We start from the raw sequence: 21638 nt of genomic DNA, 5'->3' as shown, positions 1-21638 counted from the left end.
TAACAACAAATGTGAACTCTAATTTTTCTTTGTGTATACATGAAGAAAAATGAGATGATTTCTTACATAAAGAAACAGACACGTTGTGAATAGCAGCACACAGCTGTACAGCTGCAATTGAGAGTGAAAAACAACCGATAATTGTCCATATTGTTCAATTTTTTTTTCAATGCGGACCACCTCAGCTTGAATATCAATTGTGTAAATTATACGAGACAAGTAGGAAGAGAGTCCTGTGGGTTACTTATGGGTCACAGCCCTCCCTCGTGTATTCATTCACTCTCTTATTTATCTGCACACCCACACTAAATCCTTTGGTACAAAGTGTCTCTTTCATCTTCCCCTAAAATCTGTTGTTCTTTGTCTCTCTGCGTGTCTCTCAGGCAGATTACAGTGCAGCACTGTGTAGATGTCCAGAGGTTGTTGATGAGGTTATGGTCAGGGTATTAGCATGGAGCTGAATGGGGAATACTCCACACCTCATCTCGCTGCCCACACAGCCACTGATAGGAGGCTCACTATGCATCAAATGGCTGTAAATGGCCCTCAGACTGCCTGTCTTATCTGGGTGAGCAGCTCCCCTCAGGCTCTGTGTAATCTGAGTGCATGTATTTTACTGTAATGTGTGTGTGAAAATCCGTATTACAGTATTTTTCAATGTATACAGAATTCTGTACTTTTCATACCTTTCTTTTCTTTGTCTCATGTTCTTTTTGTCCACAGTTGTGCACCGATGCCAGTGTTTGTTTGTTTTCTGTCTGCATAATTCATATGTTTTTGTATGCATGTATGTTCGTGCATGTACAAGCCGATGCTTGTTTACCAGACTGCTTATGTACTTGTCGCCCTGCATATCTAACCTCCCCTCCCTGCTCTTCTAACATGAGCTCATGCTACTGATAGAGAGCCGCGATAACACACCCTATCACATCAAACGAGCTATAGAGAGGGCTTGGAGGGAGAACTCCATCCTTCCTTCCACCCTTCTGTCTATCTCTCTCTCATCCTTCTTTCCATCCATCCCCATGTTAAACCAATTAACAGTAATTACCGGGCCACCCCAGGCGCAGCTTCTTTCTGCTGGCTCCGCTGTTTTGTCCTCATCACCACGCCGACACGAAGGGAGGCTCCGAGATGTGTCGGGAAGCAGGTCATTACTGTTTATTAGCTAAGGGAGGCTGATTTCCCCTGATGGGCCCTGTAGGAGCCTGCTGAAGTTTGGCTGTTTGGTCATGCAGCTGACTTTACACATCAGTCTATGTTTGATAGTTTTTATGATATTGTTGTGGTGGTGTTGTCACTTGAAGCTGACGGGACTTACCACATCTCTGTGGCTCAGTGCTAACCAATTATTCTTTTAGCCTTAAGACAGTCACTCAGGGTTCAACATTAATGTTCTTTTTCACTTGTGTGGTTTGGAAATCTACTTGCCCAAAGTCAATTTTTACTTACTGCACACAAAGAGTGACTGCTAGCTCATGATCTGTGGCAAAAGTTTTGGCATCCGTTCTATTTTTTGCACTTACCACAAGTGAATCTGGCATGAAAACGCACAGGTAATCTACTATAAATGGTATAAATTATATATTATTCATGATATTAACAATCTGATTCTGATAAATGATGAAATATGCATCCCATGCTCTCCAACTCCCAACTAAACTCCTATTTCAAGGATAGTTGAAATGCCTGTGCTTCAGCTCATAAACTTTGTCTTTATCCACCGTCATTTTCTTGTGAGTACCCAATTGGTACTGTGCATGTGTAACTTTCAACAGAGATGAAAAGAAGCAAGATTGCTTACTCCTTAGTTACTTGCTTCATCAGCTCTGGAAAAAAAACTACGTGTGTTAATTCTTTTTAATTACTTGCCCAGTCAGGCAAGTGAGTTGCTAGATTTACTAGCCTGATTTCACTTGCCCTAGGGCAATGATGAAATCCTTCGGCTAAAGATATAATTGCTGTTCACATGTTTGTGTTCACATTTGCGTGGTGTTATTTTTTGAGGATGCACACAAGCATCTTTCCAGAGGGATGCAGGATACACAAGGCTGCTATGACATGTATTGGTGTGTAGGGGTGTGAATGCAAATGGATAGCAAATATATCTCCAGTCTTATTGTTCTGCTTTGTCACTACTTCTGTTTTCTTCTATAGTACAACCACATATAACTCAGATGAACTGTAGTTAGGTGCTTTTAGGGTGTTTGTTTTACCCAATATATCCTAGTACAGGCTATAACCCTCCAGAGAATACATAAATCCAATACTATATCCTATTTATTTATTTCTGCATCTAGTTTCTCAAAGCAATTTAGCACTGCATATGATGTTTCAGGCAGTGCCACATCTTTCGAAATTGACTGGTACCCTGGTTAAGAAAGTTCACCTGTGAAATGAATGAATATGATAAGTATGCAAGGCAACAATCCGTCTCATCCTGTCTGGGTCAGGTGATCGACAGTAAGCAGACTCTAATGTAACTGACACACAATGATATGAAAATGCTCGACTCAGCACACCGAGATAACGACAAAACAGACCAAATGCAGGCTTGATAGTTGCTGTGATGGATTGTCTTGCACTGTGGAAGTTGTTTTTCATACAGTGCAGGAATGAATGGCAGCGAACGGCTTCCTCTGAAGGGTGGAAAATGAGCACTGATATCTCCATCAATGCTGAAACTGTGCAGACGGGAGCCATCAAATGTCTGACTCTTGTGTTTACACTGCTCTGGACTAAAATAGGTTGTTGTGCTCTGTGTTTAGCATTGCACTCACAAATACTGCACACAAAAAGCTTACAGTTATTGATATAATAAGAATATGCTGTGTTCAAGTGCTCCTTTTAGGAAGTTGTAAATATTATTTCTCATGGCATTTTATTGTTTTTGCATGAAGATAATAAAGTGTCCCTCTTAACTGTTGTATGTAGAAACATGGCTAATAATTGAGCATTAAGAAACAATACAATTCCAACAGTGTAAATCATTATATTAAATGTCAGAATATAAATGCAAAACTAAAAGCTTTGTTTCCTAAATGTCAGACTAGACTTTTCCACTCTCTTTGGCATTTTGTTGGGGCACTCATCAACAAATTGATTCATTTACAACATAATTTTAATCCATAATCAGAAGGTGAGACTTTTAAGAACAGAATAAATGTTTATCCAAATTAAAAATGGCTGTTTTGGTCACTGGACGAGATGGTAAAACTGTTACTTGAGATTTATAAATTTGGGTGTCATCTCACACTCAAAGCTGTGCCGTTATTATGCGGTGCTGATGAGGCTCAAATTACTTCTTGCGTATCATTTGCGTCTGAAAATTAGGCACAATTTGGTGACATTTCATAGCAACACAAGAAGTAGGTTGTTAATATTCAAATGAGCCATTCAGTGCAGCGAGACACAATCAATCGGTCACAGATCACACATTATCCCAACAATGAGACACAATCAATCATGCTTAGCAATTTGCCTAACCCGTAATCACAGTATATGCTGATGCCTGAAGTTTACTTGAATACAAATGAGTATCACCCCTCCCCCTGATTTTTTTTTCTTTTACAAATGCACCCACTTGATTAATGAAGGTGGTTTTAGACGGTGGCGGCGAGGAGTGCGGGAGGTCACGTCCTCTTGCGACACATCCCATAATGAACTGGGTTGACTTCCTTTATGTGCACAACTCCAGTTGACACTTGACACATGGTTATGTATACACACATACGTACCCACACACATATAAACACACAGACACACCCCCACGCCCTCCTGCGTCAGAGGGACCATGACCTCATCATGTGAGAAATCCCACACTTGCCAGCGTGGGGTGGGCACCTCTTTCCTGAATTATTTAAAGGCCTTTTATATTGGGAGTCTTGATATTGGTGCATGATGCCCCCACTGCAATTATGTCAGCATCAATAATAGATGAGTTGGGCAGTGGGGAGTAGGTGGGTGGGGGTTTGGTGCCCGTTCACCAGCTTGGGTTGGCATTGTAACATGATCTAGCTGGTGTTAGGGGGGAAAAAGGCACTTTTCACAGAGTGACTGGGGACTTGGTGAAGTGTGTGTGTCTTTGTGTGTGGAAAAGGTGTGTCTTGGGAGTCACAGAATATAATATACAGAATGTAGGATATACAATAATCCTTCAAAAGTGCTTAACACAAGTAACGATTATTTTCATTGTTGATTAATCTGTCGACTGTTTTTGTCATTGATCGATGAGTCGTTTGTCAGAAAATGGTGAAAAATGTTGATCAGTTGTTCTGAAAATCCAAGATGGCATCCTTGTTTTGCACAGAACCCAAAGATATTCAGTTAGCTGAAATCAGAGAATTTTGAGGTTTTGATGTTAAGAAATAATTCAAACCAATTAATCGATTATGAGAATAGCTGATAGATTAATGTATTAATCAATTCATAATCAATTAGTAAATTAATTGTTACAGTTCTAACTATATATAAGGGAGGCAGGATTTTTAACAGTTTAACGTTATTGTTCAAAATGGTATCAGAGCACTGACACAACCTTCACTTATATTTTTAATAATCATAAATAAATAGAAATAAAAAAAACACACACAAATAAGGCCAAATATAAATATATATTAATCCTAGATTAACAAAAAAAGGATCAGATATACAAAAAAAATGCTGCCTATAAAGCTAAGAAATAAAAACAGCATTATTTTCTGTTTAAAACAGTTTTCATGTAGGCTAATATTGGGTTTATAATATCAGTAGACTGATATATCAATTGGGCTCTACTTGAGCTTTGAGCTGTGTGTGTGTGCAAGAGACCCCAGTGATAATAGCAGCTCTCACCTGTCTGTATGAAGAAGGCAGTGTGGTCTGGCTCCCAGTGACATCAAGCCTGCGCACACACACGCACGCACATTCACCTGCCTGACCTTCTGTCTTTGCATGTGTGTTTTTGCGTGTGTGTGCAGAAAGTGTTCAGATCCTGGTGTGTCTGGACAGTATGACCTTTTTTTCCAAGAAAATCCATCTGTCGACCAGTTTGTCAGCCCTTTGTCTCTCTCTCATACACAGACACACAAACACACAGACACACAAACACACACATACACACACACACACACACACACACACACACACACATACACACACAGTGTGAGCTTCAGGTTGGGGTTCAGTTCGTGTCTCCCAGCTGCAGGTGGTTCAGAGGCCTTGTGGCTGCAGGGCTGGAGGGGAGCACTGACCTGTGAAAACCTCCAGCTCCAGACTGCTCGCTCTACTCTCTGGCTAATTCAATAAAGGCAGCTCAGATAGACTGATAGCCAACATCTGTGGACGCTCACACAGCAGAGTGGCCTCACACAGAGCCACCAGGACCACCGTTTACGCTCAGTTGCCGCTTGACTTAAGTTTTAAGCCTGAACAAGCATTTAGTTTAGCCGTTAAGTGGCCGGCGATGCTGCTGAGAGACATTGTTTTCAGGGGTTAACTGTGGCCAGGTGCTGCAGTTTTCTTCTTTCATGTGTTCATTCAGCATGCCTGAATGTCTGACTAATTAGTGCTGCACAATTAGCTGAATCGATATATTAGTGAAATGGCAATATGGCTAATTGCAACAGCCAAATTGCAGAAGCTGCAACTTTTGATAAAGGAAAAATATGTGACAAAACAGCATTATAATGAAGGAGAAGAAATCATGTTGTTTATGAAAATGAGATTTATGATGCAAAAATGATCATGCATCATCTCCCTGTATCAATCGCAATATCTGTCAAAACTGAAAAGTTTTTAGATTTTAAATTTTATATATATATGTATATATATATATATATGTATATATATATATATATATATATATATATATATATATATATATATATATATATATATATATATATATATATATGTATATGTATATATATGTATATATATGTATATGTATATATATATGTATATGTATATATATGTATATGTATATATATATGTATGTATATATATATGTATATATATATATATATATATGTATATATGTTAAATAGTTTAGTTTTTCTGATGAACAATCTTAAGATATTCAACGTATGAACAAAGATATTCAGTGTACAATGACATAAAACAGAGAAAAGAAGCAAATTGTCATTTTTGAGAAGCTAGGACCAGAAAATGTGTTGATGACTTCAAATATTTAGAAATCATATATGATTTTATGTGAGTTCAGTAGTGGATAAATTGATTACTCAAGATTATCACAGTACTTAAGTCACAATATAATGAGGGGCATTGCAATAACATAAATATTCCCTTTATTCTACTGCAAATTATGTCCACAAAGGAAATCTGCTGACCTCACCATAAAAAAATCAGCTACTTTTTGCTCATGCCTGTCATGTATCTGTTCAGAACATATTGATTTATGCTGCAAATTTTTTTGTGCTGGTTTATTGTTTTAACCATGAGTGAGCCGGCCTTTACATTTCCTGACATGAAAGTCAAAGTAGTATTGATGTATTGACTGCTTACTGGACCTTATTTTCCAACGGTAGACATGACACTTTTAACTCATAGAAATGTAAGTTAACTACGGCAGTGCTGATCGTATTTACACGTCTTGTTTAAAAGATCAGTACTTGGTGTTTGTGTTTTGATACAATATTGACTTGCAAAATATTGCTATTGTTCTGTATCGATTTTCCCCCACCTTTAATGAAATATGAAAAGATTTTTGCTCCTGAAACAACACCAACTGTCAAATCTTGAATTTACATTTTCACTTACATAGAAAAAAAAGCTAACTTTATATATTTTTTAAGAACAAATTCTAAATTTTAGATTTACTTTTTACATAAGGGGATGTTCTATATGACAATAAATCCAGTGTATGTATATTGCACATTATCATTCAGCATTGATACAGAGTTCCACAGGTAATGTATCTGACATCAGAAGTGTGGTGCTGCTCATCCTCCTCTTTTCCTTCTGTCATCCATCTGATAAGAGAAAAAAATGGCAGAGAGAAAAAAAAAAGGATGTCTTTGTCTGGAGATGGAGGAAGCAGAGGGGTGGGGGTGCAGGCTGGAGGAAAAGGGAAGGAGGAGGTGTGTGTGTGTGTGTGTGTGTGTCTAGGAGGTGACAGGGGGCAGGAGGAGGTATCAAATTACCTTCCTCTCCCTCTGCCCCTTATGCTGTCTCCTGGTTTTATCAGTCCTCTGCACCTCCAAATTAAATTTGTCCTGAGAAGGGGTGAATAGTGGGGTGGGGGGACAGGGCGTACGCATAGAGGCCCGCCTGCTTTGCTCCATCAGAGCAGCGGGGGCCCCCGAGGAGCCGAGCTGCCCGCCGACGATGACAAGCCAGATGCAATCAGGGACTGGGCCGGGGCCTGAGCGGGCCTGTGAGGTGGGGGTGAAAGGAGAAGCGAAGATAAACACGATGTAGCATCAGTGGGGCCCTCGGGCTGGACCAAGTGCACGCTTCCTGTCTGCTGTTCGCGTCCACTCACAGAGAATTGATTCATCTCTCCGGTGCAAGCTGACCCATCAAAAGGAGCATCTCTGACTTTAGTTTCCTGGCTCGGTGCAAACTGAAGCGTCTGTCAGAGGAGAGGACGGACAGCAGATGAAAGCAAAAACATCCTCTGGAAACCTTCAATGAACGCTCTCAAGTCACAGCTGACAGCCTCCCTCAAGAATAAAACAGCAACCAGTGGGAAACATCCTCTATACATCTACTCTGTAAGGATACTGGGGCTGATAAATTATTGGACAGTAATGAGAAATCTATATTATTACTTATTATTCTGATAATGAAATTATGGCTGATGAATATAATAATGAAAATCATCACTAATTATAGAAAATTATGACTCCTGCCATGTTAACAATATACAGGTGCACAAAAATAAAATAAAGAAAAGAAAATTGAATGAATGAATGAAGTCCATTGCAGCCCATTATAATACATGTATGTTCAAGTAAGCACTGACAGATGTCATCAGGTTACATTTTTTTCTACATGTGATAAATACATTTAACAGGTACAATACACACCCACAGTCACAGCAGCCTCACCTCCCACCCTAAATGAATCATCTCTCCCATAACTCAAACCTTGTTAGCTCTGAATCTTTAACAAAGTCTGCTTTTTCTCTCACTCCAGCAAGGTGTTAGCAGACTCTTTCTAATTCTTACAAGACTCACTGATGTATTCATGCAAACTTTCCTCAGTATTACAGTAATATCTGAGCTCAGCCTGTAATGCCGTCTCCCGCAACACTTGTGTAAAACTTATTTCAAGTTGCCTCAGCAAAGGAAATTCCTTGCAGACAATAAATTCACCTTGCACGCTTTGCACCACTTCCCCAAACACATTTAGTTTTTAGCGTCCCCTCGTGAAGAGGCTCCGTCAGCTTTAGAGGGCTGCTGACGAGCTCTATTGTCTGCGCTCTTTTGGCACCGTCTCGTCAGGCAATCGCCGTGTGAATGCGCCGTGTGAGTTTAGCTCGGCGTTTTGTTTGCTTTTTTTTTGTTTTTTTTGTTTACTCAGACATCTCAGTGAAAAGGTCGATTCCCCGTTGGGCCCGCTGTAAAAAAAAAATAACCACACTGTTTGAACTCGGCATCTGACAGCTACAAGTACCGCGCATCCAATTTCTATTGTTGTACATAGTGTAAAAGCAGACAAGAAGCTTTTGTGGGATGTGAATCCTTCAGCATAAAGGTTACTCTTAATTGACAAAGCATCTATGAGGCCTTTGACAGTTTCAAAGCGTTCAGCTTGCTGTTGAGATAAGAGGCAATGTTACCCGCTTTGAGCCGTGCAGTGTGTTCCTACAAAGAGTTTTAATGAGCTGCTGGTATGCAAACACACACACAGCCTCCCGCACACATGAAAAAATACACACCTACAAAATGAAACTCGCACATATATTCGCCGACTGGCCGTGCATCGGCCCTTGGTGATGAATGGAGCGAGAGGCCCAGAGTGTGAGGCCTGGCCTGGCTGACTGATACAGCCATTGATTCTGGCTCTAACACACACAGACACACACACACACACTCCTCTCCTATCTACAATGTGACAATGCCTCTTTTCAGACCTCTTAATCGGCCCGACGTTGACTAATTGAATTCATTAACCGTGCAGCGGTCGTCCGCTCATTGTGCTCGCAGTTATTTACAGGTCCATTTAAAAAGCAACAATGCAGAGGAAATGTCAGGTTATAGTTTGAATGACATTATGCAAAAGCACAGGCCGCGTGTGTGTCTACATCCAGTGCGAGTGTTACATTTTAAATACACACATGTACCATTTAATAGCCATGAATGATTTAGTGCACAGCCTTAAAAAGGAATGGAGGAAAGCCCCCATTCGCTCCAATTGACTTTGTTTTATGGGCAGACGACGACAAAGAAAATGAATCATAACCTACTTAGCGTTTTTGTGTGTGTGCGTGCTTAAGTGTGTGCGAGTGTCAGGTGGGGTTAACCAGCCTATAGGAGGAGGTGCACCCTAGGGAGGGCTTTTATTCCAAGCCAAATAAAATCCTACATCAAGCATGGTTTCAAAAGCTATCCCTGAGGCCTTCTTAAGAAAATATGAACGCCCCATATTCCAGATCCAGGGAGTTTTCAGTTCTGGGAACGGCTCTCCCTCCCCTCTCTCCTGTTATTCCACAGACTAAGAACTATTTGGACGTGTCATGAAATATGCTTTTCTTACTCTCTCATTAGTTTCCTGTGATTTATTGAATTAATTTCAAAAGTGTAACATGTTGGAATAACACATTTGGGCACGGCTCTGCAGGATTAGGAAATTTCAAGATGTTTTTGCATTATACACTGAACAAGAAATTTACATGCAACACTTATGTTTTGGCTCTAATTTTCTCGTTATTTGAAGTTAAAGATCTCAGACTGTTATTGTATACACAAAAGGTTTATTCCTCTCAAATTTTGCTCACAAATGTGTTAGAGATTCTGATTAAACAGCATGATTATGACACAGGTATGTCTTGGACTGGTCACAATAAAAAATGACTCTACAATGTGCAGTTTCACCATGAAAAAGAACATTTATCAGGTCCTGAACTATGACTATTTCACATAAGGCTACCGCATTTTTTCCAAGAGGGCAAAGTCATGACCCGCCCCTGTTGAAAACAGTTGTTGTTTGCATGTTGTTAGCCCTCCACTGGCAATCCCATGATGCCTTGGGTGTCCGAGTGACTGGTCAGCGGCTGTGGTCCTGGATTGTGTGCTGATCTCAAATGCATTGCACTGCAGCTCATGCAAAATGGAAGCAAAAACAAAAGTGTTTTGTCTATATTTTTGGTGAGTGAATTATGGCTTCATAACGGCCTCACTCTGTGCTGTTCTACACTGACCAACATCAGGGCTTCTTTTAATAGAAACCAGTGTGTCTTTCCTACTCACGTCAATCAAACACCAGTGTTGCAGAAGTTTAATTATTTAAGTAAGTTTAATTACAGCACTCTGATGATTTTATTCATTCAGCTCCTGTTTTAATTTAGCCGTATTACATTTGCAGAGCACACCTTCCTCGTCTGTGTGCTCTGTCGGTCTCTGTCTCTCACTCTTCCTCTCCAAACACATCAAGTGTTTGACAGCGTGCCCTGACCGTGTCATAGCCCTATGCTTAATTTAGACTTCCCATGATGCCGCTCTGTTCGGGGCACATCACGGGTGTTTGGCAGGGCAGCTCTGAATGGGGCCCAGGTGTGTGAATGAGCTCTATACACACTCTGTAATGGGTTTTTTTTTACTGCCAGATACACACACACACAGTCTCACACACACTCAGTAGTCCTGTGTGTAAAGCCATGCATTACACTGTAGAAAAAGGTTGAAAAACTCATTATTTCAAGGCAACTATCTTCAATAAATTTGAGTTTTAAATCAAAGTCAAACTCTTATGTTTTCAAATAAACTAAAAGAAGCCCACCTATAATCTCTTGTTGAGATATTTTCCTTTTCTTCATTAGCAAAAGTTGAAACCTACCAGAATTCTGTATTTCAGAAATCGCTCCCATGGATTAGTGGACTTGATTTGTCATTATTTGGGTATTTGAAAATTAAATTGTTGCATTTGGAAAATCAAATTCTAAGCCATTATTCACTTAAATTAATTAAATGAATCATGGAAATGAATTTCCTCAGCAAGTTTTGAAATACATTTTTTGTCTTTCTAAAACACAAAGATTGTTCATTTTCTCTAGACCCCATAGTAACCTGGAGCTTCCACTGTAATTCACTATAGTGCCTGGGAACACTCATCATGTCAAAATCATTAAAACACGCAGAAAAGCCCTGAAGAAAATATTATAGGTGGGGAAACCTTTTTTAGTTTATTTCAGTAGAGTTTGATTCAAGTCTCAAAAAGTGAACACAGTGTTTAAAGATAGAACAGGCTGTTCAGATAACATCCTCGTATTTTCTTACACGTCTTCACCAAATTTCCTTGTAGTGGACCAGAGGAAACATGTTAGTGGGTCAGAGGGTCAAATGGTTAACATGTTGGATGTGATTGCCCCGAGCCAGGGAAAGAGCTTTTCTTAATGGCGGGTGCTGAGGTGGGGGAGAGGAAATGTAAGAGTAACAGGGGACAAAGGAGGAAGTACAAAGACTACAACTCTTACATTGCCATGAATCCTGGTTCTGTGTGTACTCAGTGCCCCAAAAGTGCTTCACGGGAAAAGAACGAGATGAAAAATACAAGTAGCTGCACACTTGAAGTGGAGAAAGAGGGGGGGGAAAGGTCCGGAGGCACGTACATCTCGTCAGGCCCAATTAACTGCGGGAATATGAGCCCAGCTTAGGGCCGTGAAACCTGCCTCTCAAAGCCTCCTTAGAAATGTTGAGCGGAAGCCTTGTGCATACTAAAAGGATTTCAGAGGTTAGGTGTTGTAACTGAATAACCTGCCTATGTGTAGAACATTAGCCTAAAGCTGTAATTTGTCTGATGGAACAGGGCTGCTCTGGACAGTTGTAGCCATCTGTTATTAGGATTACAGGACAGTAGACACCTTAGTGCCAGGTAGGTATGACTGTGAAAATAATTAGCTGGTAAAGACGCACAAAAGGGCCTTGTGTCGCAGACAAAAACAAGACGGGAGACAGTCAGAAAAATGCAGACATCGTGTTCTTTCATAGGAAATGATTTCAGTGAGGCATGATGGTGCTGGATTCATTTACAGAGTGATGGACACGAGGTGGACGGACGGATTTAAAGTCTGAAACGTAAAGCCGCTCAGATTTCTTAAGTGAAACATTTGCTTTTTACTCAGTGGACTTGAACGTTTTTTAATGTTTCAGTCTGAGATGGCTGTTTGCAGAAGCACTTTCGCTGTGTTTCAGTGTAAATGCTGCCATTGCATAGACAATCTTCCTGTTGCAAGTTTTTCAACACAGGTCAGCTCTGACTGTGAAAAGCTATGACCCTGACGTGATTTGAACACGCAACCTTCTGATCTGGAGTCAGACGCGCTACCGTTGCGCCACAAGGTCACATTGTTCTAGCCTTTAAACTATAACTACTGGATAATCTTGTTCCCATGGGAATGGTAACAGTTGTGAGTTCTGGTTGTGAATGAAAGCAAAAAGAAAGTCAAAAAAGCTTTTCATACCAATAGTCAAAGAAAAACACTAACTAATGCATGGGAGCTCTTAGCCAAATCCCCAATACATTAAGAGCCATGAAATTTTATAACCATATAAAACACTCAGGAAAACCCTTTTTACTGTGTTTCCTTAGTTTGGACTCTGAGGCTAATTTTGTTAAAGCTACTGCAAGGAAGTTTCATATTTTGTGATTTTGGAGGCCCTGTGGACAAAAGCGGTAGTGCTTCCACCATAATAACCACAAAAATATAATGTCAAAAATTAGATTATCTGAATAAAAATCTCCTTCTGCTTCTTTTAGCGTACTATTCACTTACTGTAACTTTATCTGGGAAAATGTAAACAGATTAATTTAATCTGTTTTCGAGGAGACTCTGACTTAGTGGCTGACATTAGGAATAACTATACAGACATGGCCACTCTTCTCGTGAATGCTCTCATTAATTTATGTAGATCATACAGAGACATCAGTAATAAATTGAGACTGTGTCGTAACCTGTTAACTACAATGTTGTTATAGTAGCTTTAACTAAAAAAACTGGCAAAGACTTGCACACTTTGAGGTCCACATGGATGGGTGCTGGATCAAAAAAAACTGTAAAAATGTTGAGACAAACAGATCCACACACGAGAAGCTCCTATTACAAGAATTCTTTAAGCATAAGTGACATTTTAAGCACACTGGCTGTACGTCAGACTTCAGGCATAAGTAATACCAGAGCTCATCGGTGTGCGGATCTGTTTGTTTCTATAAATGTATTAATAGTGTTGCAGTGTTACTTATGTAATCCCATATAGTTTTTAATTAACAGTTAAAATATGTAGCCAGTAACCTAATTCAAGTATCGCAATGTCAAAGTAACATAATTTGATTACTTTCTGTTGCTCTTGGATTACTTCAGTACCAAATATGGTGAAACAGTTAAGCCTATAATGTTTTATTTTCATCTTATTGTTTCTCCAGCTGTTCCTTCCTTTGTTGAGCACAAATGCATGTTTAGATTAATAGCAGTAATTATGTGCATTTAAATGTACTTTGTTAAGTACATTTACACTTAATGTTCAAACTTCAATGTAAAACTGACTCTAGTCTAAGACTCGTGTTTTTACCCACATACCATCCCAAGCACTAGCATCATCACATACACTTACAGTCCTTCAACATTTTTCAGTAGTTGTAGTAATAGTGGTAGCAAACTGTATTTTTCACAGCTGGAAGGCAGAACTTAAACTGTGTCATGATGTTGTACCCCTGCTGATTTAAAGACAAAAAATGTCACAGTTTCCACCCAGTGAAGATTTTTTTTTCCAGTGGAAGCCAGGAATTGTATATGATTCTTTAATTTGAAATGTATTTTAAAATTGTAATCCTGCTAATAATCCCCATTTTAATAAATGTATCTTTAATCTGATTACATCTTTTTTCCTGAACGTTCTATAAACCGATTACGTGTAATCCGTTACTCCGTTTATTAACTAAACCAACTACATCCCAGACCAGCCCTCACTTTACTGTGTCTTACTCAGCTGTAGAGAAACAAAGAAAGCAGTACATAATGTATTGGGAAAATATGACCAAAAAGCACAGAAATGTGGAATTAGTCTCTATTTTCCAGGTGCCAGACTTGTGCTTGCTCTATTTGAATGCAAGTTTATCTTCCACTCCTTCCATTTTCTTTTCCTCTCTCAATATTCCTTTTTCTCAGTCAGTCATGAACCATAAATTAAATCTTTCTCTTTTTCCCTCGATCATACTCTTTCTCTCTATTGCCTTTTTCTTCCACTGTTTCCCCATTTCTCTTTTCATCTTGAATAAGCGCTGCAGTGTTTTTCTCATCATCCCATAAGACAGTAGAGCACGTCTGCGGCCTGCCATTCCCTAAACCCTCACATTTGTCTTGCCAACTTCCATTTTTTGGCCGCTTCTTCACTCTCGCACACGTGCACACAGAGCACAATGATGTGTTAAATACCTTCACCAGCTGTTTAACTATTACTACCAACTTGTACCAAGAGTTCAAATGAGGCGGTTCAGATTCAGGCCATAGCTATTGATGGTCATTTGATTGCTACTAGATGCTTGTTATTGCTCAAAGGCAGCAGATGAGTACATCATTTTAAATTGATTAGGAATACAGATGCATTCAGATATGTATAAACACACATGCATGCACAAGCATCCATCATACACACACACCCACTGTGGCCTTCCACTCTGTCCTTATGCAAACTACCACATTAAAGGTAAACAGTCCATTCCAGCAGTAACCTCTCTTCATAACAAATAGCTGGTCGCTAGAGGGGAGCTCATATAAATACCTATTAGACGACCCAATTGTCTTACTGCCAGCTTAGGGAGGGCGCCCCGGCCGGCTAAATTGAGCCCTGACTGGCATTCATCAGCGTCCATTGTCATTCTTCCTCCTGCCTCTCTCATCGGAGGTAATTGACTGGAGAATAATGCTGGCCGATCAGTCCACCTATGGAGAGACGAGTCGCAGATTGATTAGCTCTACGGCAGCGCGGTGAGCCGCACAGTGACTGAGATATTGTTATTCTCAGATATGAAACAGCTCTAATGGAGCCGGACAAGGACTGATGATCAGAGGGGATGGGACGGAATAAGAAAAGCACTTGAAATATTACTGCAGCTCGTTTATTTAAGTGGCACATTTTGCACAATGAAAAGGTTGAGCTTCTCAGCGTCGCTTGTCATATTTAGAGAGCAGGGAAGCAATAACTGGGTTTATTAGACTGACAGTCTGCCTGGATGCATTCTTATTGCTGATGGCACACCAGTGACACCCTGAAACAACCGTTAAAGAGAGCTGAAAAATGACAGGGAGACTGTTTGAAAACTTTATAACTCAGGTTCCTGTTCAGTTGAGAGGAAGAGGATTGAATGGTGGTGTATTCAGCCTTCTTTTGACTTTGGACAGCTTTTACTTTGTGGTTATGTGCAATGTATTTTGCTTGTATTTTGTAATTATCCCCAAAGATAACTTGGTATGACTTAATTTTAGAGGGATGCATAAGACTGTCATTACACTGTCATAAACATCTAATGACATCTTTACGAGGAGTCCAAATAGTACCTTTTTAGTTAAAGTCAAGGAAATTGTTCATCATACTGTTACAAAAACATTTGACAGTGTAACAAAACTTAATGCCAGTGTTGAAACCAACTATATATGACGATATAATGTCACGTTGAAACATAAAGACGTGGCTCGGTTAATGTCAGAAATCTCAAACAATGTCAACTTTGCATTAAAATGAAAAAAATAATAATAATTTGCTAATATCAACTTAATGACAACAGTAATAAACAGACTCTTTAGTGTTCATGACAGGTGTCATGACATGGTTATGACAGTGCAATGACAGTTTCATGCATAACCCTTCAAAAAAAAAGTATTACTGATAAGTCATATCTCTCGAGGCTGGAAAGCTGATTATATTTATTATAATTATTTATAACATCTATTATATGAAAATGTGGAGATCCAAAGAAGCTTTCAATTCAAACTTTCAATTTACTGGCTAGATGAGCAACTTTGTTCATAGCATTTAGCTGGTTGCTGTAAACATGTATTATGTGTTTGTGTATGTGAATCTATGTTGTGTCTGTGTGTGTAATGAATTCACTCCAGTGACTACGGGCTGTGTTTGTCCCTGCATAGTACTTGCTACATAGGACTTCGGCACTTGTCTGCTCATAAACAAGCATTTATGCACATACGCAGCCATAGGGATGCACATGCATGCACTTGCAACACAAGCCTCTATTTTCCAATCTCTCTATAAATCACAGAAAATCATGGACACACAGCAGCATGAGAGCTGAACTTGCAACCTATCAACCCTCACTTATGAGTCATTCTGTCCTCTGGAGTGCATCTTACTTCACTCTCACTCAGCTCAGATAAAGCTCGAGATAGACATCTTGAGAAATAAATTCCATACTCTGAGCTGAGCTGTTGCTTAAAGAGACTTATAGAATAAGGTATTCTGAGAAGTATTATTTTATCAGCAGCACAGAGGTTTCAGTGGTGAACCTTAGAGCAGAGGTGGACCGTTAGCTGGACTGGAGTTTGTACTATTTATGAGTCAGTGGCATAAAAGCCATCTTGTGTACCACCTCGAAATATATATGTACAAACCAAGAAAGGTTAAAGAACCACTGTCTTTTTGTGCCTTTATTTTTAATAGGAAGGTTTGAGACAGATAGGGAAGAGGGTAGAGAGAGTGAGAGGACAACATGCAGCATAGGACTGCAGGTTAGAATTGAACCCAGACTGCTGCTGAAGACTGAGCTTCTGCACATGGGGCCTACGCTTTACCAAGTGAGCCACCAGGTTGGCCCTGGCCTGTTGTGCTCTTGCCTGCTGAAAGTTGCTCACTTCATTAGTATGCCTGTTTGAGTCACTAGCAACATACCTTACCCCTTTTCCACACACTTGCTTGGCTTGACTGGGTTTGATTTGGCACGGTTACATCTCCATCACAACAAGGCTGCCCGCTTGAAGGTGTGTCTTTTAACTTAAGATGGTCGAGTGTCTGTAAAAGGATTAAATAACACTTAATTTACTGTAAATTCTTCATATTAAAAGTCCTCCTTTATTTTGTTACTGAAAAGCTTTTATTATGAAGGAGATGTCACGTCACATGATGCTTTGGTCCCACTCCAGAGGAGGTCCATCTTGGTCGCAATTCAGTACAGCTAGGCACGTTGAAAGTGGTAATGAAAATGCAGATCAGTTTGATGGACAAAACTGCCAATATAAATGATATTTTTAGATAAAATGTTTGAAATTGATTTTTGACCTGTAGAAACTACATTTCCTATTTCTCCTGTGTCACAGTATTCTTCAGCTATGTGATTTTAGGCATTAATGGCTTTTGTTGCATTGCAAGGTTGGGTTTGGATTTGTGTGTATCCTCACAAGAATGTGGCCAATAAGAAGTGTGAATAGAAATATGTATTCTACATCAGTTAACCTCCATGCTAACCTCCATGTCAGCAATGCCAATAGAAATTATTCCCCCTAAAATGTCTTGTATCTTTGATTTTATCATAATCTTTGCAATAAAATTTTCTAATTTGTGAACAGACCTTTGACATGCTGCTTTCATGGGAATTTGCAGTCAAATGAATTACTTCTGACAGGTAATACTTTGTCTTCAGTGTCTTCATTTTTACAAAAGGCTTTGAATCTCTTAATGCATTTTAATCAAGCAATAGGCCTACAAAAGAGATTTCATATTTTGAAGTTAAAAAAAGTTTATCCAAGAAAACTCCTCATACATTTAATTTTAAGTTTGATTTGACCCCTGTAATATTCACCTATTGGTACAGTCCGATTCCTTCCTATCCTCCTCTCTCCTGGAGGGTTCAGTGGTTTTTCCGAGGCTGCCCTTGAGAGAAAGCGAGACAAAGAAAAAGACAAGAGACGGAGTGAGAGGAGAGAGAGTTTGTGCTGATGAAAGTGACAGTGACACTGGGCTTATTGCCTAGTCAAACACACACAGCCACCGCCACATGCAGCCTGACCCAGTAATAGAGGCCAATGAAATCTGCTCATTGGGAGCAGGGGACCTGATCGTTGGCGCGGTAACTGAGCCGAAACAGTCTCATTCTGCTGCTGTCATACACTGAAAATGGGCTGACTTCAGTCACAGCCGCGTTAGGCCGTGTGAGGTTCCCACCACTTCTCTGCTTCAGCTACGGCGGCTTTGACACCACGGATGAGAATTTATGCTTTTACGTTTGTGAAAGCCAAACGGATGTGACATCCAATTTCACCTGGAATGAACACAAACTGTGTTTTTATAGAGTTGTACTTTTCCTGGCTTGCTTAAAGTCACACTAAACAGGGTAGGGGAGGGTCGGGTGTGAAGTTGACAGAGATACAAACAGACCTGCAACCACCTCATCGATGGCGGACTGTATTTTTCATCCTCTTCCTTTGTTTTTCACCCTGTAATCAGATTGTACTGTAATGAGGCTGAAAGGGAAGAGGGGGACAATTATGTGTTCAAAATGAGCTCAGCTCCTCTGTGGAAAGCTTTTTCCCTTTCTTTACGTGTCGGTGGGAGATGCTGCTTGGAAATGGCCCAGATTACTCCCCGCAGGGCTTTAACGCCACTCACTACTGATTGCTCAGTGTGATTGCAGATTGAATCCGGACATGCACGTGATTTTGTGTCATTTTGTCAAACTGTGCTAAAAACAATGGTCTGACAAGCTCAGAGTGCCTTTGTGTAGAGAGGACTGCCTTCCCTAAGGAAGGTGTGTGGCAGGTCAGCTGTCTCAGTCCCAGTTCTAGAGCCTGAGGCTGATGTCGGATTTTGAGATCGATGCTGATTTCGAGGATTCAAGGACATTTATTATCATTATGCAACACAGGATTCTACAAATTAGAAAATTTAGAAACAAATTAGAGTTCAGAATGGAATAGGATGAAAAACAAAACCAAATAAACACATATATATACCCAGGAAGTTATTCTGCAGTAATTTTTTTGAATTTGCATCAGATTGAAAGTAAACAACAGCAACAAGATGATGATGATAATGTGGTCAACATCTTCACATTAAAAATTAAACATCTGGAGAAACATTGCCGTCAACTTTGACTGTTTAAACACAAACCATCATCAATGTAAAAACAGAGTCCTCCTCCCTTGTCCTTATGTGTTGCACCCTGTAAGCTTGGACTGCAATCTGCCCTTCAGTCTGTGTGGTCACAGCAGTCTCTGAGTCCCATTTCGTCCGTTTCTTTTTCCTGTGACATTATCTAGGAGCATCCTTCAGTCCCATCTGTAGCATGGCTCTTATCCACTCACCTGCTCTCCATTGTCACCAGCAGCAATGCATCCAGCTGATCTGGCTGCATGTTCAAAAGATGCTGACTGCATCTGCTGTTCTTTAAGCCAAACCCCATATCTTCATTCAACAATGCCTAAAAGTCTATATCTGTCATAGGAGATGCATGTTTAGTCAATAAAGCTGTAAAAATGTCAGATTAAAGGAGGAGAGTAGTGAAGTTTGAAGTAGGTATCAGCCACTGCATCCTACATGCACAGCAGAGAGGTTAAAAATGTACAGATTACCAATATGGTGGCCGATATAGTGGATTTGACCATGACGATGCAAAGGTACATAAAAGGCAACTTTCTTAAACAAAAAATATTAAAGAACAGAACATTTAAGTTAAATATTGCTGAACATTTCAGTACAGCATAAATAAAAAATAAATAAATAGCTAAATAAACATCAGCACTATTCAGTATCAGTCAGTTGCTGTTTATTGCAACACTTCCAGTCACTAGGGGCAGGTTATAAAACAAGAAGTGTAGCATTTACACCTGTCAATGAGCTCCTTTGGTCCCCATCACTGTTCCCCCGTTGTGCTACAATGATTCCACCCCAAGCATAGTTTTCTGCATTATGTGTTCTTGTTATCAGTGCATCCTGGAAAACATATATGTCAATACTGATGTATCTGTGACAGGCCCAAATCAGGCCCATATCAGTTCGACCCAGTTCCACCATTATACAACACCAAACCCAGTTACCCTGAATGATATAGTGTGCCACAGTACCCCGTTATCCCATTTCACAGTGGTTGTACATGCCATGGATTACGGTGTGTTTGGAGTTGAGCTGCTATAGCCCTATCAAATGTCATTATCCAGCTGTCATAAGGGTCACGTTATGTTTGTTTGTGTGTGTTGCACTAAGCCTGGCATCATGATCCCATGCAGAGCACCGCAAAAAGGATTTGCAAGGGTCAAATGGGAAAAATTCTTAGCAAACCAAATTGTCAGCAGGCTGAATATGTTTTTTTTTATTAGCTCACTTTTTAGTGTATTTCTGTTGGTTGAACTATTATGTTTATATCCCAGAAAGGGCTGCACATCATCAGCTAACTTTATTTAGCATGCTGGGATCCACACGTTCACCATTGGGACTAAAGAAGCATAAATGAAACTTTATTTCTTGGCTGAATAAAAAAGGCAGATGAAAGTAAACACACACAACAACAATGTTTTTATGTCTGCTCTCTCCTTCCCTCTCCTCCCCTGCCATCTCTCTGTGTGTCTTGAGGGCTTTGGAGAGCCGAGGAAAACCCTCTTTTCTGGAACCTTATCTATTGCGCAGCTTGCCCTCATGCAAACACCCCACAACTGCCTCAAGACACACCGACATTAACATAATTTCCAATTTGCTATGTATTTTTTCAAGTTTTTTTTTTCTTTTATGTTGACTACCACTTCTACATCTGCAGAGATGCACAGCAAGTAAACACAGAGGAGCACTGTGGCTCCTTTTAAAACCAAATGCAGGTCTTTTTGGGAACAGATCAGGGATTAAACTCAGGACACAGCAGTATCCAGTGAATTATCATAAAATTCTGTTTATTGCAGAGAGAAATGTACTTTTTTCTTCTATCTTATTGGGTTGTTTCTTCTTGAAAACAAGATATTTTGGTATGATTAATTGATTCGCTAGTCTGTCTTCAGTCAAATAATTCAAAGTGTGGATGGCTATGTTAATGCAGTGTGTTTATGTTAAGGCATGAAATATCACACTGACATAAATGAATGTGATAAGGTATCTAGAATCATCCCTGAAAAAGAGAAAGGTTTGATGATATTTAAGTGAAGTATTTTTATTGATTTCTCCATTATCTGGCCCTTTATTCATTTCTTTTTGGTGCTGTTCTCTCCTTACCCATCAGCCTTTTTCTGTCTGTCACAATTTTAGTTCTGTAGATGTCACTGCTAGGCCCATTCTACTTTTCCCTGTTCTCCAAACGAGCATTTTGTTTCTTGAGGGATTCATTTGATACTTATCTCTCTTTTTCTCTGTCATCCTCACTACTGTACTGAATATCTCACTTGCTATCTTTCTCTTGTGCTTTTCCTCTCATTCAACTCAAGTCTCATCTGTATTCTCCATTCCATCACAATGCGGTTTTTACTCTCCTCTCCTCTCCTCTCCTCTCCTCTC

General features: G+C 39.8%; 1 protein-coding gene and 1 non-coding gene across 3 annotated transcripts in view; one reads left to right on the top strand and one right to left on the bottom strand.

Moving 5' to 3' along the window:
* Positions 1-21638, top strand: part of LOC146307270 (partitioning defective 3 homolog) — a 474057-nt gene that overhangs the window by 87992 nt on the left and 364427 nt on the right. The window lies entirely within an intron of this gene.
* On the bottom strand, positions 12435-12506 carry trnaw-cca (transfer RNA tryptophan (anticodon CCA)). Its single transcript has one exon. It is a non-coding gene; the product is annotated as a tRNA-Trp (tRNA).

Source organism: Lutjanus erythropterus, chromosome 21, assembly GCF_056507025.1.
Source record: "Lutjanus erythropterus isolate fLutEry1 chromosome 21, fLutEry1.hap2, whole genome shotgun sequence".
In the NCBI taxonomy this organism is placed as follows: domain Eukaryota; kingdom Metazoa; phylum Chordata; class Actinopteri; order Lutjaniformes; family Lutjanidae; genus Lutjanus; species Lutjanus erythropterus.
The sequence above is the reverse complement of the archived record's forward strand: the minus strand, read 5'-3'. Positions and strand labels throughout refer to the sequence as shown.